General features: G+C 33.1%; 1 long non-coding RNA gene across 1 annotated transcript; it reads right to left on the bottom strand.

Annotated features, from left to right (window-relative positions):
• Window positions 1-3,715: 3,715 nt before the first annotated feature.
• LOC148620484 (uncharacterized) lies at window positions 3,716-15,800 on the bottom strand. The gene is made up of 3 exons (XR_015921819.1): window positions 14,961-15,800; window positions 6,261-6,341; window positions 3,716-3,939 (listed from the first exon to the last, which is right to left on the bottom strand). It is a non-coding gene; the product is annotated as an uncharacterized LOC148620484 (long non-coding RNA).
• Window positions 15,801-15,865: the final 65 nt, after the last annotated feature.

Genomic DNA, 15,865 nt, shown 5'->3' with positions numbered 1-15,865 from the left:
TTGTGTATGTCTGTTTTCCATGTCTGGTCTTAGTCCCTGGGTTACATTCTTTTCATTACCGCAATAACATTGGTTCCCATGATTACTCTTTCACCTGTGGCAACATCCATTAAGTACCTGCGTATGGAGTTTTCATATGACACTTTATGTGAGAGTTTGCCGTAACTACGCAAACTTTTTGTATCGCGCTAGACTACTTAAAATTGGGTTTTTGGAACAGACTTATGTTGTTACAAGATTGGAGACATAACTACAGGAGTTTTATGGTCGTCATCATGAACTCGTGGATCGCTATGGTGTGTACATCTGTGCCATGGAAACTGATTTATTCAACGTGTCATAATTTTTCATTCCTCTTTCGTCTACCCCGGACTGGACTTTATGAGCAACTCGGCGGGTATTTCTAGAAAAGCAGAGAACGCTTACCCTAAAACAAGATATTTCATGTTACTGGAGAAGGGCATGTAACACCCATTGGATCTGACATAATATTATTTATAGAAACAAATTGTACACGTTCAGTAAGATATGATCTAAACCAATCAATAGATTGTACACCAATAATTTTCAATTTAGAACATAGGATATTGTGGTCAACCGTATCAAAGGCTTTTTAAAGATTTAAATTAATCATGCCTGTAAAATTACCATTTGCATTGTTGCTTCTTATATAATCAAGTAAGTGAATGAGACAACCTAATTGAAATTCAAACAAAATATTGTATTCTTGTAAAAAATTTGACAGTTGATTATACACACTTCTTTCCAAAATTTTTGAAACAATGCTAAGTATGCTGGCTGGTCTATAATTGCCAATATCGAGTGGACTGCCCTTTTTATACAATGGTTTCACACAAGCATATTTCATACTATTTGGTACAACACCTGAAACAACAGACCGATTTACAATATTACAATTTTTTTTAGAACACTAGCACCATCCCTTATACATTTTGCCAGTATTGCGTCTAGACCGGTGCTTTTAGAAGGATTTAAAGCTGATAATTCTTTATAGATAAAATCTTCACTGACAGGTTCCAATAACATTTTCTTGTCTTCTGTTGTTTTTTTTTCTTTTTTATAAAAATTTACAAAAGCATTTGACACCCAAATAACTAAACCTTTAGCGGTTGACAGTTTTTGAACTAGTTTCGCTGCCACTGTTGTAGAAAAAGAGTTAACATGATTGACAATGGTTTTTGAATCGTGGAATGTCTGATTTTCAATATTTAATACAATGCTAGAATCTTGTTTTTTATTTTTGTAACCAAGATCTTTAGTTGTTAAGTTGTGCTCCAAGGGCAGTATATTGGGACCCTTATTGTTTTAACATATATTAATGATATGTCATTAGGCATAGATGATGACTGTAAATTGATTTTATATGCAGACGATAGTGCCATATTATTTACGCACAAAAACCCTGATGTTATTTCGGATAAATTGGGAAGGGTTTTGAAAAAATGTTCTGACTGGCTTATATATAATAAACTTTCTTTACATCCAGGTAAAGCAGAATGTATGCTTTTTGGTCCTCCTAGAAAGGTTAATAATATTTCAAATTTCAGAATGAAATGTTACAATCATGATATTGATTCTACAGATTCTGTCAAATATCTTGATGTATATATAGATAAATACTTAAATTGTGAACAGATAGTATCCAATATTATAAACAAAGTCAATGGTAGACTGGGATTTTTATATATAAACAGCAAGTGCTTGGACACGAGATCGACCCTCACCACGGCATTAATACAATGCTATTTTGATTACTCATGTTCGTCGTGGTATAGAAGTTGAGGGAAGGGGTTGTTAAAAAAGTTACAAAATAAGGTGGTGAGGTTCATTCTCGACCTCGGTCCAAGGAGCAGAGTAAATTGTGAATTATTGGAAAAGGTCAATATGTTGTTTGTGGTAGATAGAGTGTCTCAGTTAAGAATATATCATTTTTTTAATATATTTCATGGAAAGGCTCCTGAATATTTATGTGCAAATTTTAATTTAAATATTAATAGTACTAGAAGTTCCTCAAATTTTAATTATTTTATTCCTAACACTCCAACCAACAGTTTTTGTTATTCGGCGATTCAAGATTTGAACAGGTTATCTGCTAATATCAAAGCTATAACCAATCAATGTGCTTTTAAATCTTCTGTCAAAAAATATTTACAAGAGACTGCTAGAAATCGAGAGAATAATGAATTTTTAATGTATTAATTACCCTTTATGTATTTATGTTTTATTGTCTATTTATTATATAACATATATTTACTAAATATATGAGTCCTTTTTGTATATTTGAACTAGGGACCCCATTGGAAATACGCTATTCTAAGCTTTATGGGTTATCACAGGCTATCAAGTCATGTGTTTAAAATATACTACAGAGATTTATATGATTCGGTATCTATTGTCATGGTTTTATTTGTATTGTAAGCTATTTTAATGTACTGATATTGCCTAAATAAATCTAATCTAATCTAATCTTATCTAAGGGAGACACGGTACAAGTCATCTTGTGAAAACATTATACCAAATATCTAAGCATTCCCTTCAATAGAAGTTGAGAAATCTATTATGTATCGCCTAAAAAATTAAAATTACTGTAGTAAGGTAAACAGGAAGTATGTGAGCGAAGAACCTGGAAAGGGATGACACTGCACAAGCCGTCATGGAAAAGCAATATACCAAATGTCTAAACGTTCCATTAAAACGAAGCTGAAAATACGTTACAGAAAAGTGTAATGGACGGAATGGGCAGGCAAACAAAATGATTACAAAAGTGTAAAAAGTATGTTTTTAAACAATATGGTAAAAGCATTTTAAAAGTTTTAAACAGGAAGCTGAAGTCACTCGAGTCTGAAACCGAATCCAAAATGCTATACCTATCTAAAACATCTGACCCAGCATTGTTTTGGCACAGACATTCCCATCGTCTGTACGTTTAGTATTGCTTTACTAATCCTCTTACATATTCCGCCTAAAGTAAAAAACCATACAATAAAGACACATAAACCTATTTCAGGGTATTCTGAATTAACGTGTTTCAAATCATATGAAAGCATTTCTTTGCTGGTTATTTTTTCGCTGAAACAACTTCTTTGTAGCATTAAAACATTTACCCAATTAACTTGGTATTAATGAAAAATTCTATCTTCACTTATAATTAGCATTCCTATATTATAATGAAAATTTCTTAATCCAAACAGAAGATTGAAGTGGTGGTTACCATACAAGAAAGGAGCCTAAGCAGTATACATCACCAAACAGAAGATTGAAGTGGTGGTTACCATACAAGAAAGGAGCCTAAGCAGTATACATCACCCTTCCATAACCATATACTAAACATAACAAAGTTTCCTTAATATTAATTCAACCTGAAAAATCTGTGCTGTAATCCATTGTGGAAGATAGAAAAATCAATGTCTCCCCAATTTAGTAAATATGATGTGTAATGAAATCATTCCCTCTCAAGTTGTTTTAAAAAAATAACAGAAAATACAACTGTTAATATTGTTGACTTGTGAATTTTAACAGCTTACATGCGAAAATAGCATTTTTCCCAATTATATAGGGGGAGCTTATGAATCAACACCTTGTTTCTTTGTGAACATTGAAAGGGGGATAACTCTATTTTTTCTGAACTACCACTAATATACACATTTAAAAGCACTATCGACTAGTTTTTGTTGTGAAATAATGGTGAGTACATGGTTAATCTACTCCGCTTTATACTAGTAAAATATCCAAACCCATAGAGATACCCCACCCCCTCTATTTCATATTTTCTGGTAGTACTGCTTTTCTTAAAACATTTTTCACTTTTTCTTTCACGGCATACAGTGCTTCCATTCTCAGAGTTAACTCCTCCATACTTACTCGGTACATTCTAAACGCATTTTCCTCTATCGGAACTACTCGGCCATTTCCGCTACACTAAAAAAAATAAACGTTTTTCTATAGTATAACGAGAAATCTGTGGAGTTCCGATTGGTCACAGACTTGTGCAAAGTAGAACCAGAAACTACCTATAATTGACCCTGAAGAATAGGAATTTTAAAATGCACCATTTCTGCTTATGAAATATAGGCAAACTATGCCTCCAGTATTTGTATTTCAACATAATTCATATGGTTATCCTAAAACATTTAGCCGTGATGGCAATAAGGAGTTTGTTTTATTTTTATTTTTTTATTTACGTTCTTAAATATAAAGTAATGATAAATTCACATTATACATTTTTACTATAAATTCAGAAAATATTGCGATATTATTAAGAAAAATCAAACTGATTTTAAAATTGCAAAATAATAACTTCAAGTCACTTGTGGAGAAGATTTTTTAAAATAGTTAAATGCTATACAATCTTTGACAAAACTGATGATGTCGAGTTGTTCAGTTTTATCATCTTAGTCCACATGCAGTAACCATGCAAGATCAAATTCCATGAGAAACATATATTTAAATAAAACAAGTTATCCAGGACTCCCCATGTAACGGTGAAAAAAGGGGGCGGCAAAATGTTCAACGTGGTCTTACTCAAAAACTGAATTTTGCATTTGGCTGAAATTTGAATTGGACCTGTATGTGATGTTACTAAACATATGAAGAAAGTTTCAAAAAGATTCATTGATCGGTTCCCAAGTTATCATCTGGAAACTGTTTAGGGCCGGCAGACGCACGGGCACGCAATTTATCGGAGGGTATCACGTAATGCCTCGCCACTTTTGCGGCAGGGTATATAAAATGAATTAGGTTAATCAGAAATATACCCAAGTCTATGTCAAATTTACCCTGAGTTCCATGAAATAAAAAAAGTTTGACAAGGAATTTCTGCAAACTATATACATGTATGGCTAGAATAACACATTTTTCAGGGTACAAGTTGTGAAAATCAAGATTTCATGTACAAAAAAAAATCCCATTTTAAGGGGACGTAAGCCTTGCACGCCTTTCCTTGGATTTGAGACTGCAACCTATTATCGTCTTTGGGTTGATTAGAGCATAATTCATTACTCAGTATGTTTTATTACCAATTAACTCAAGAATGTTGAAGGTTACAGTTTTTTGGAAACTAATTCTTAAGATAAAAAAAATACTACCCGCTGGGATATCTGGACATTTTATATTTTTGATATTTAGTGCCCTAAAAAGGAGGCACTGACGCAAATTAAATCAAAGTATTCATGTACTGATATCAAATTAGAAACTTGTACTTAAGCCTCACAATTTGAACATTTCAACATTTGAATAATAAAGAGCTGTATGCAAAATTTAAGTAAGGTACCAGTTAGGAACAGGAAATGACTCGCCAACGTGTCGCCTGCCCAAGCCTTCATTTCGTTCAATCAGGATTATAATATATGCTTCTATGGATACCAACCAATGTAGGTAATGAATGAAGTTTGGAAGTAAGATTCAGATAAAAATAAAATAATTAGGATGGTATGGCTTGATACGACCACAAGGGTCGAACCCTGAACAATCGGAACAAGTATGCGGGACACATGCACCATTCAAACTAGACAAAACTTTGAATTTTGATTGAGATTATAAACATTTGTCACAGGATAACAGTATGACCACACTCCAAGTGGTCTTTTTTGCCCCTAATTTCAAAATGTTATAGTCATAATCTCTTAAATCATCCTGTTAGACTAATTGGGAAATTAAGTCAGATATATACTTCCCACATCATGTACTTGAGTTGATGCATATTGTGAGGACATGTTTTTTACAATTTTTCACTTAAAAATGTAAAATTTCAATTTTTTAAACCAAAATGAGTTTATATCATAGAAAATAATCATTTTGATAAAATCTCTCTGGAAATTGCTGAAAGTGTTTATGAGTTATGGTGTAAAAACCCACCCAACCATTTGTATTAATAAAGTCCAATCATAAATAATCTACAAATTAACAAAATTGAAAGAGTGCTTACATCCAGGAAGGAATTTATTCCCTAATTTTAAATGGAAGGAAGTTATTGAGTTACTGTCCAAAAACGGGAAATCCATCTATTTTATAAATAAAGTTCCATAACTTAAAAAAAAAATTTTAAATCTAAAATTTGAAATTGAGCTCCAAACAAAGCAACAATCAATTAACCAAAGTTTCATGAAAATAGACGAAAGAATTTTTAAGTGAATGTGTGAAGTGTATATGACTGACGGACAGACAGACAGACAACTGAATACATAATAGACAGAATAATTAAAAAGAAAAAGTAAGTACATGCACAAAAAATGTGAACTTACCAAATCTGTATTATAAGTACATGTATTCCAAATCAGTATCATATGTATTCCTTGAATTTGTAAAACAATAGCTAACTACTCCTACAGAAGCAATAAAACACATCCAATTTGCAAAAAATCCAGTAACATTTAGATTGACTAATCAAGTTTACGACAGAAACTATTAACAAGAGAAACTGTATGTTATTTTTGACAGTAATCCAGACTCACAATGAAAATCTTTCTTTTACTTCTTATCTTGTCTTCGATAGTTCATGCATATTCATGAGGTGTTTACCAAAAAATGAGGTTCCTTAGGGAAAGTTATTTTATGAATTTATCGTTTGCCTTGTAGAATTTAACTTATCAAATAATGTGAAATCCGTCTACTTAAAGGTCAAAAATAAAAATAGTCTTGTTCCCTGCTATCAACAATAAAAAATAGGGTAGGTGAGGTTAAGGAAATATGTCAATTTAAAAAAAAAAATTTTTACATTTTGATATTTTTTTGGCCAAACAGATGATCCTACAACTAGCCCAGATTTGCAGTGATGCTGGTTTTCAAAGCCATGAAACTTAAATGACGAAAAAACAACAGAAAATTACATAACTAATCATTGTCCTCTTGAGATTTAAAAAAAATCCGTAGATTTCATTTTCCTGCCGAAACTGAGCTAAAGTAGATATCCCATAGCTAATAAAATTTCTAGCAAATATAATTATGCCTTATCCTTGTTTAACTGCATTGCTTATTAAAATTTATTTGGTAAATTCAATGAAAACTGTCAAAACAAGACAAAACCGGTCTAAAGCGAACATTTTCTGGGGTAATTAATGGGTTCGGTATAGACATGTCTCACTGTATTAGCTAAGATGGAGTTATAACAGATATACCATCGGAATATCCTGCTCTGCCAGCGACACTCACCATATGAGTATACAATAATGCTGAACTCCGAGGTTTGTTCGGTTAACGAAGATTTTCGGTTTTCACATGTTCAAGAAGTATTTAAACCGATATCTGTTTGGTTTACACATGCAAGTTACTGGTTTATCTAGTGACCAGTTTAAACAGGTTTCGTTATACATTGCTCTCTGACTATTTTTAAAATGTTACGTTTTAACGTAAAAACTATAACACTTGATTTTTTCCAATCAATTTATTTAGAGGTCCCAGATCCTCTTTGAATCTAATTGACTGAACTGCCTGTGATAGCGTATATGAACTGCTAAAGGCCACAAAAAGTGTTAGTTTAACATTATTTTTTTTTAGAAACTAGTGTATAAATGGATAGACAGAGTGGTACCAGACTTTAAAAGAATTCACTACAAAAGATGGATTATGTTGTATCCTCAAACCACCCCATTAAAAGGTAAACTGAAAACTAAACGAAGGTGGTTTAACACATCAATTAAATCCATGTCAATTAGCAGACTTGTTTCCCAAGCTAATTATAAACATTTGTCATTTATTTCACTATACTATCAATTAAATCTATTTTTACTGTCTGTAGTAATTAATTAAAGGTACCAGTCCAGGTTTACTTGGTGTAAAACTACTCTATAGTAAGATGACTACAAAAAGAGGACAGCTTTTTTTCTAGTTCATCGATAGTGTTATATAAACAATATCTCTTGTTTTGTTTCGTTTTCACCTTTAATTTATTTTTTTATGTTACTTGAGTATATAGGGGCAACTCTTTCGCTGTACCTGTGTATAATGATGTTATGTGGGCAACTTCAGCCAGCTCTGTGGTACGAGGATTTAATCGTCGTTCATTGAAGACCAATGGGTGGCCTTGGGCTCAATTCTTCATTTAAATTTCATTCAATAGAGAAAAAAGTAAGTCGTGAAAACATGTTATTGATTTGTTTGATAGACCACAACAGATGATAATTCTGATGTCTCTTTTCGAGTTCTTTTCTGTTCCGAAGGTAGATTCAACGGGTGCCAGTTGGCCTAATCCCTCCCCTTATGAAATTGAATTTATATTTAAATGTTACATTCTTATGTCGAAACATTAAAAACTCAAAAAGCTATAGATAATCCAACAAAATCTTAAATTTACCTTGCTTTATTAATAGAATTGAACATAATGCTTTTTTTTCACATTGTTCATGACTAAGCCCCTCCCCTTTTATATATTTATAAATCTCTGGATCTACCAACCTTGTTTCTTTCTATACTTTTTATAGAAAATAAACAGTATCAAGCTTTACTTTATAAACAGACTCAATACACATTTTGCAACCTGCTATTGACAGACTACTGGTATATTATATACATTTTTGTATACATGTTTATCAAATACAGAACGTAAAATTAAAGCGTAATGGCATATTAATATGATGTGTTTTTGTTACAAGTCTTTGATTCATCTCCTGTGTAACTTGAATGCCCTGTCTTGATTCAGTGATTGGGAATTACATATAAAAATGAATCCTATAACTGATAAATAGTGATACGAATCTAATACAAGTCCATTTAAAAATCGGGCAAAAGGTGATACATGTAAAATATTTCCATTTTTTAAGGATAGAACTTCAATCATCAAACCTAATTGAAACAACTGACAAAAATAGTAATGATGAGATAGCATAGTGAATAGAAATGATTTTTAAACTGGTTAAAGAGGAAAGAAAATGTCTCACGAAGTGCAGCTTCACGCATACGCAGATGTACTACACTGAACAATTGAGATCAGTTTGAATACAACATTCAACATTGAAACAGCTTTGAGTTTGACACAGCATAGGTTTCTTACACATAACGAAAGAGGTAAAAAACTTCATTCACCTTTTTACAACGCCTATTGTCTAAATATTAAGTAGTAGTCTTTTTAAGAATCATGCAAATTTTGTAATATGTGACACACCCGATAAAAGTGTACACATTTCATTTTTGTTATTTATCAAGATGCTTTATGGGTTTATATGATGAAGTGTATAATTATTAATTCCAGGCTCTTAGGAGATAATCTACATTGAAAATACAACAGTTGTATTTTGGTGTCATTTACAGAGTGATATCCCTTAAATTGGAATGCTACAGTACATTCTATATGAATTGTATCTCCTAAGAACAAGGGTTATACGAAAAGCCGTTAAAAATGCTAATTTCTGTATACGATAACATTTAAAACAAAACATCAAAAATGAAAATATGTAGGCTTTCCAACCATGAATCATATTTTGCATGTTTTTTTTCTCGAGTGCTACTAAATACACAGTTACATTAGGCATGCCTAAGAATCTCCAGTGTACAAATGGTATGTTAAAATCAAACAAAGCACTATTCGGACTATTTGGACCAATTTGAAAAAAAAAGTTCTACTGTATATTGATGATGTTATGACTGTTGACTGTTGTAAGATCTGCCTGACTTTTACATTGATCTGTACTGTATCATTTGGCATTAAATGAAATAAATTACCTTTTTTCTATAAACACAAAATCCAGTGAAACCTGTCTGAAGCAAACCTCGAATAAATCAAAAACGTGCTTAAACTACACATATTTTAAATTCCCTTTATACCAGTTTAAGATGCCGTCCATGTAAAAATCAAGCAAGGTGGCACAACAAATATTCTCCCAATGAATCTCTGGTTCCAATGTAATGTTTATACCATACAAAAGGTACGTGGTGTGTCCAATATTTTCTTCAATCGACAATGGATGGTTCAGAAAATGATATTAAAGTTCACTAACGGGCAATTAAGTTTTGCACAAAATAAAGAGTTTTTTTCCCTTTCCAATGAATTTCAATACATCCTATGTAATTTATTTCTCTTTAATCGTTGCAGTTAATCTAAAAACAACATTCAACTTTGGGACAGGATGCATTTATGATATGAAACAGATGAATTTTTAAAGCAAAATTTGTCATGTGCCACCCACTGCCTGATTTTTGCATGGACACCTTCTTAAATATATTTTAAACTGGGTGTACTGAACAACTGTCTATTTTAAACCAAACAAATTTTACAGTCCAAATGGGGCCCAGTTTAGGCAGGATTCCCTGTAACATTGAAGGTGCTATTTACATTAGAGGAAAGCCAAAGTTTTTACACCATAGTATTGGATTGTATTCTTATACCAAAGAGAGGGAAACCTGGTCATTTCAATTTGAAAGTGATGGATCCATGGGGCTCAGTTCTGGGAGAACCCTCCCCTTTTTGAAAACTTTTGACAATTTCATGTAAATTTTTGGCAAAATGAGCATGTAATAGCCTGGACACCTCCACTTCCTCTATTAAAACTTGTGGATCTGCCCCTGCATTGTTACATGTACCGCATATCAATTAGCACCCGCACAGGACACTCAACGTTTTTGGGGAGTCAAACTTGTAAAAAAAATTTTTTAAACCATAAATTATTGTGTCTCCTTCCAATTTTTCATATTTTTTTTCATGCCGGATCTCATCTTTTGGTTCGAGTTATTTTTTATTTCACCGTGACCTCTTCATATATATTTGAAGTTGTAAACATATACATGCACTTCACCTCCAACCTTCTGTCATATCGACTCATTCGACCTAGATCTTGATACAAATACCTCACATACACTCGTTTGGGATTTTTTTCCTCTTACCGAGTCCACTAAATTAAACAGTGAAACTTATTGAATAAAAATAAAGAAAAGAAAATGCACCACCATTATGTAAAAAGTCTTCACCTCCAATATAAGAAGTTAATGAAGCCACAAATCTAGACTTAAAAATGGATTACACACACCTCTACTAAACAGACAGCCTGCTTTACCACCCACAACTCTACTGATAAATTCAACACTATAGTGCCAAAAGTTAATTATTTGTACAATTTAGATAACATAAATGTCGAGAACATTTTTTTTTCAGAGAATGGGGTAGTGTAACATAGAAGTTGGTAACAGATTGTCTGTTTATCAAAATTGCAATGATTTCTCGCTATTTAACAGTTCATTAGTAGAACAATAATAAGTAACAGACAGTAGCCTTAAATTAGGCTTAACAGATATGAAATTCTCTACGAAAATGCACTTGATAGAATAATCTGGCCATTCTATGAATAGCCCTTATCTTGTTTCTCTTAATCATATCATTACAAAGGGTTGAGCATGACATCTTTGTAATTTTCTTTATATTTACAACCTATGTATATTTCAATGTGTAAATTGCAGGGATTAAAATAAATACTTATAGGCAAAGTTATTTTTGTCCAATCTGTACGAGAGATTTTCTAATTAGTAGGTGATTAGTCTTCATAAATCTGAACATGATCACAATGTGTACTAAAATATTACATCCCCAGGAAACTACCTGGATAGAACACATAATGGGTCACACATGTAATGTAAGAAAGGCCATATGATAATTAAAAAAAAAACATTATCCATTATTGCACATCAATGAAATCTGAATGGTCACTTTAAAGGGACTTGTAGTCCCATATTACCCAACTGCATTGGCTATAGGAACAAGCAACTCGTAGCCATATGTACCATGCGCCGCAAAAAAAATGAAGTGCAAAAGTCCCATAATTCCTGTAAAATTTGTCGAATCAAAAATAGAATGCTATCCGAGGAGCTGCATCCACAAAGTATTCCTAAAGTGTAGCATGTATAAATTTAACAAAGTCCCATAACTCCTGTAAAACTTGTCGAATGAAAATGACGGCGCAATATAATATGATCAATCACATATGGTGACTATCAATCACGAAATTCGAACATAATCCGTTGAGCGGTATCCGAGGACTTGCGTCCACAAAGTGTTCCTATATAATATAACATATACAAATTTCCATAATTCCTGTAAAATTTGTCGAATTAAATTGGCGGCGCAATATGATTTACTACAAATAGTGACTAACAATCCTGCAAAATTTGAACAAAATCCGTTCAGCGGTATCTGAGGAGTTGCGTTCACAAGTATGACCAGATTGACGCACGCATGGACAGACGAACGGATGAACACCGGTATATGTATGCCCCCTTCTGCGTAGTGGGGGGGACAAAAAAGAAAAGGGCTGTGGCCCTGAATCATTCTGACCTTACTATGTCTTAGTATACTGCCTTAGTACAGAAAAATGTAACTACAAAAAGCAAACTGGTTAATGAAAATCTAATAATAGCATTTTTCTTTTCTTTTCTTTTAAAATAAGATGCAAAACCTGTATCATCATCCCGACTGTCAATTGGACGGGGGGGGGAGTGAAAAAATTAATCTAGAGACAATTAAAGTTTATCTTTGTCTGCAAAAGCATATATCCCCGGTCCCGCAAACTGGATCCATTTGCAGTATCCATCACGTCAACAGAATAGCTTCATAAAATTCTGTTGAGAGGCTCCAGAGAAGTTGCGCTAACCGGTTCAGTAGTTCCAGTGATTTTGAACTGATAAGGTAGTTATGAGGTTTTTGATAAATTTCTTTTAAGTTCAAAGGACACGCAAATTTCTAAGTTCAAAGGAGCATAACTCCCACAAAAATTGAGAATCAAAATTTCCTGCTAATATGCACAATAACATATGAGATTCTTGCTACAACCTAATCTCGTAAAATTTGGTTCAATAGTTTCAGAGGAGTTGCGTTGACAAGGTAATTTATGAGAATTTTTGTCAAATTTCTAAATTTCTAAAAGTTGGGGTAATAAAATTTCCTGATAATTTGCACAACTACATATAATTTCCTTGCTACACACTAAGTTTCGGATAATTCGTTTCAGTAGTTTCAGAGGAGTTGCGCTAATCTAAGCTAAGGTAATTTATGAGGATTTTCGGTAAATTTCTAAGTTCAAAGAGGCATAACTCCTACAAAAAATATTTTAACAAAATTTCTTAGTAATATGCACAATAACATATGATGTTATTGCAACATATCACGTTTTGTAAAAGTCGGTTCAGTAGTTTCAGATGAGTTGCGTTGACAAGGTAATTTATGAGGATTTTTGGCAAATTTCTTTGCTCAAAGGGACGTAACTCCTACAAAATTGGGGGATCAAAATTTCCTGGTAATATGCACAATTGCAAATGATGTTCTTGCTACATACAAAGTTTCGTAAAATTAGGTTGAGTAGTTTCAAAGGAGTTGCGCTGACAAGGAATTTTGGCAAATTTCTTAATTCAATGGGGCATTACTTCTACAAAAATTGGGGTATCTTATAGTCCCATATTACCCAGTTGCATAGGCCATAGGAACAAGCAACTCGTAGCCATATGTACCTCACCGCAAAAAAAATTGAAGTGCAAAAGTCCCATCACTACTGTAAAATTTGTCGAATCGAAATGGCGGCTAATATGATCTACTACAAATCCAATGATTAACAATCCTACAAAATTTGAACATAATCCGTTAAGCGATATCTGAGGAGTTGCGTTCATAAGTATGACCGGACGGACGCACGCATGGACAGACGAACGGATGGACACCGGTAGCGGTGGGAGCAAAAAAGAAAAGGGCGGTGGCCCTGAATCATTCTGACCTTACTTTGTTTTATTATGTTACCTTAGTATAGAAAAAAGTAACTACAAAAATACCAAAAGAAACTGGTTAATGAAAATCTAATAAAAACATTTTTGTTTTCAAATGATATTCTTTTAAAATAAGATGCAATCCCTGTATCATCATCCCCACTGTCAATTGGACGGGGTGAAAAAAATTCATCTAGAGACAATTAAAGTTTTTTTGTCGGCAAAAACATATGCCCACACCATCATCCGGGACCCGTGATATTCTTGCTACATATCACATCTCGTAAAAGTTCAATAGTTTAAGAGGAGATGCGCTGACAAAGTAATTATGAGGATTTTTGGAAAATTTTTAAGTTCAAAGGGGCATAACTCCTACAAAAATTGGGCTAACAAAATTTCCTAGGAAAATGCACAAAAATATATGATGTTATTGCAACATACAAATGTTTTGTAAAATTTGGTTCAGTTGTTTCAGAGGAGTTGCGCTGAAAAGGTAATTTATGTGGATTTTTGGTAAATTTCTAAGTTCAAAGGGCATAACTCCTACCAAAATTGGGGTATCAAAATTTCCTGGTAATATGCACAACTACATATGATGTTCTTGCTACATACCAAGTTTCATAAAATTCTGTTCTACAGTTTCAGAGGAGTTGCGCTGACAACCTTGGGGACTGACGGACGATCAAAAAACAATATGTCTCCCTACCAAAGTGGGGGAGACATAATTTGAAAAAGGCAAATTCGATCCGTACATGTAAAATCTTGAAAGTAATAAAATGACATTGTTTCACCATAAACGACACATCTAAACAAAACCATTGAAAAGTAAGAAAAAAATATTTTATGATTTATTTCCCGAAAAACCAATTAACTTAGAAAATGACATATATGGCTTTTTTTGGACTCTGTCAACTTGAACTATGATGACTCTGTAACTTGAACTATGATGACTTTGCAGAATAAAGATAAAAAAACACAGCATGGAGCTTATCAACGGATCAATGATAGCCAGAATAGTTCTGTCGCTGTGTGATTTTTTAATTTTTTTTGCCTTTAGACTGGCTGTATTATTGTGGCATAGAACTGGAATAGATAAGCTAATTCTAGAGCTGAATTAAGTCCATACCAGCCGTGCACAGCAGAATAGAGTGAAAACATTTTATTATTCTTCTTCCGATCGGGATTGCCGTCATCTTAGTTCAAAAGCTACATGCATATTGCGAATTTGATGCATCAAGATACAAGTATATATATATATTGTACATGTTTACCTCAAATAATAACTAGTTATACTAAAACTTTCATGCAACGGCAAGTCTTATGACTATATTTCACAGCGTCAGTGTCGGTGATGGCTTCCTCTCCCAAGAAGCTTGGCTGAGCTAGCGGACAGGTCATGACCTCTGGGAACCTGCAAGATATAATTTTCGTACACGTATAGCATTCGTATCTGTTTGGGTTTGTACGTTTTATTGTTTAAGTTTGTTTTTGTTCTCATGCATTTGTCTGTTTGTTGGCTTTGGAGTGTTGTTTTTTTTTCTTTTATTTTTTGTGTTTTAGTATTTTATGTATCTGTTGTTGTTGATACGTGTAGTGTGTTACTTACGGCATACAGCTACAAAGTACGTTGGGCTATTATTTATTTGATTTGATTTTGGGGTTTTTTTTGTATTATTATTATTATTATTTTTATCATCATTTTTTTTATTATATTTTTTTTTGGGGGGGCAATAATTAAAAACTGGTTTTAGCATTTATTGTGGCAAGATAAACACTATACTCTGCTCTCTCCACTTCTGATGGAAAAGTCAGAGTGGAGCCCGGGAGTAAGGGGGGAATGGGACTTAGGAATCGAGAAGTTAGTAGCATTAGCAAGGGTAATTGGGACCGAGAGTAAACTAGACGGACTTCTTTCCAATTGCGGGAGAGACTATTGGTTATAGGGGAGGTAAGTTGGAGTAGAATTAAGGGATGAAAGACATTTAGGGTTTCAAATCAATAAAAAGGGACACAACTAGTATACAAAGTACTTTAAGCATTAACGTGGGCGTGTAATTAAGTTTATTCCAATTGCAAGTCAATAGTGGCGTTACTGAATTTAACCTTGTGCGTCAGTGTCATAAAAAAATCATCTGAGACTTCAATATAAAAACTGAAGGTTTACTGAAAGTTGGAA

The sequence above is a fragment of the Perna viridis genome, chromosome 4 (assembly GCF_037379345.1).
Source record: "Perna viridis isolate PV_CMFRI_1.1 ecotype Kerala chromosome 4, ASM3737934v1, whole genome shotgun sequence".
In the NCBI taxonomy this organism is placed as follows: Eukaryota; Metazoa; Mollusca; class Bivalvia; order Mytilida; family Mytilidae; genus Perna; species Perna viridis.
Note: the sequence above shows the minus strand (reverse complement) of the source record. Positions and strands in the feature narration are given on the sequence as shown.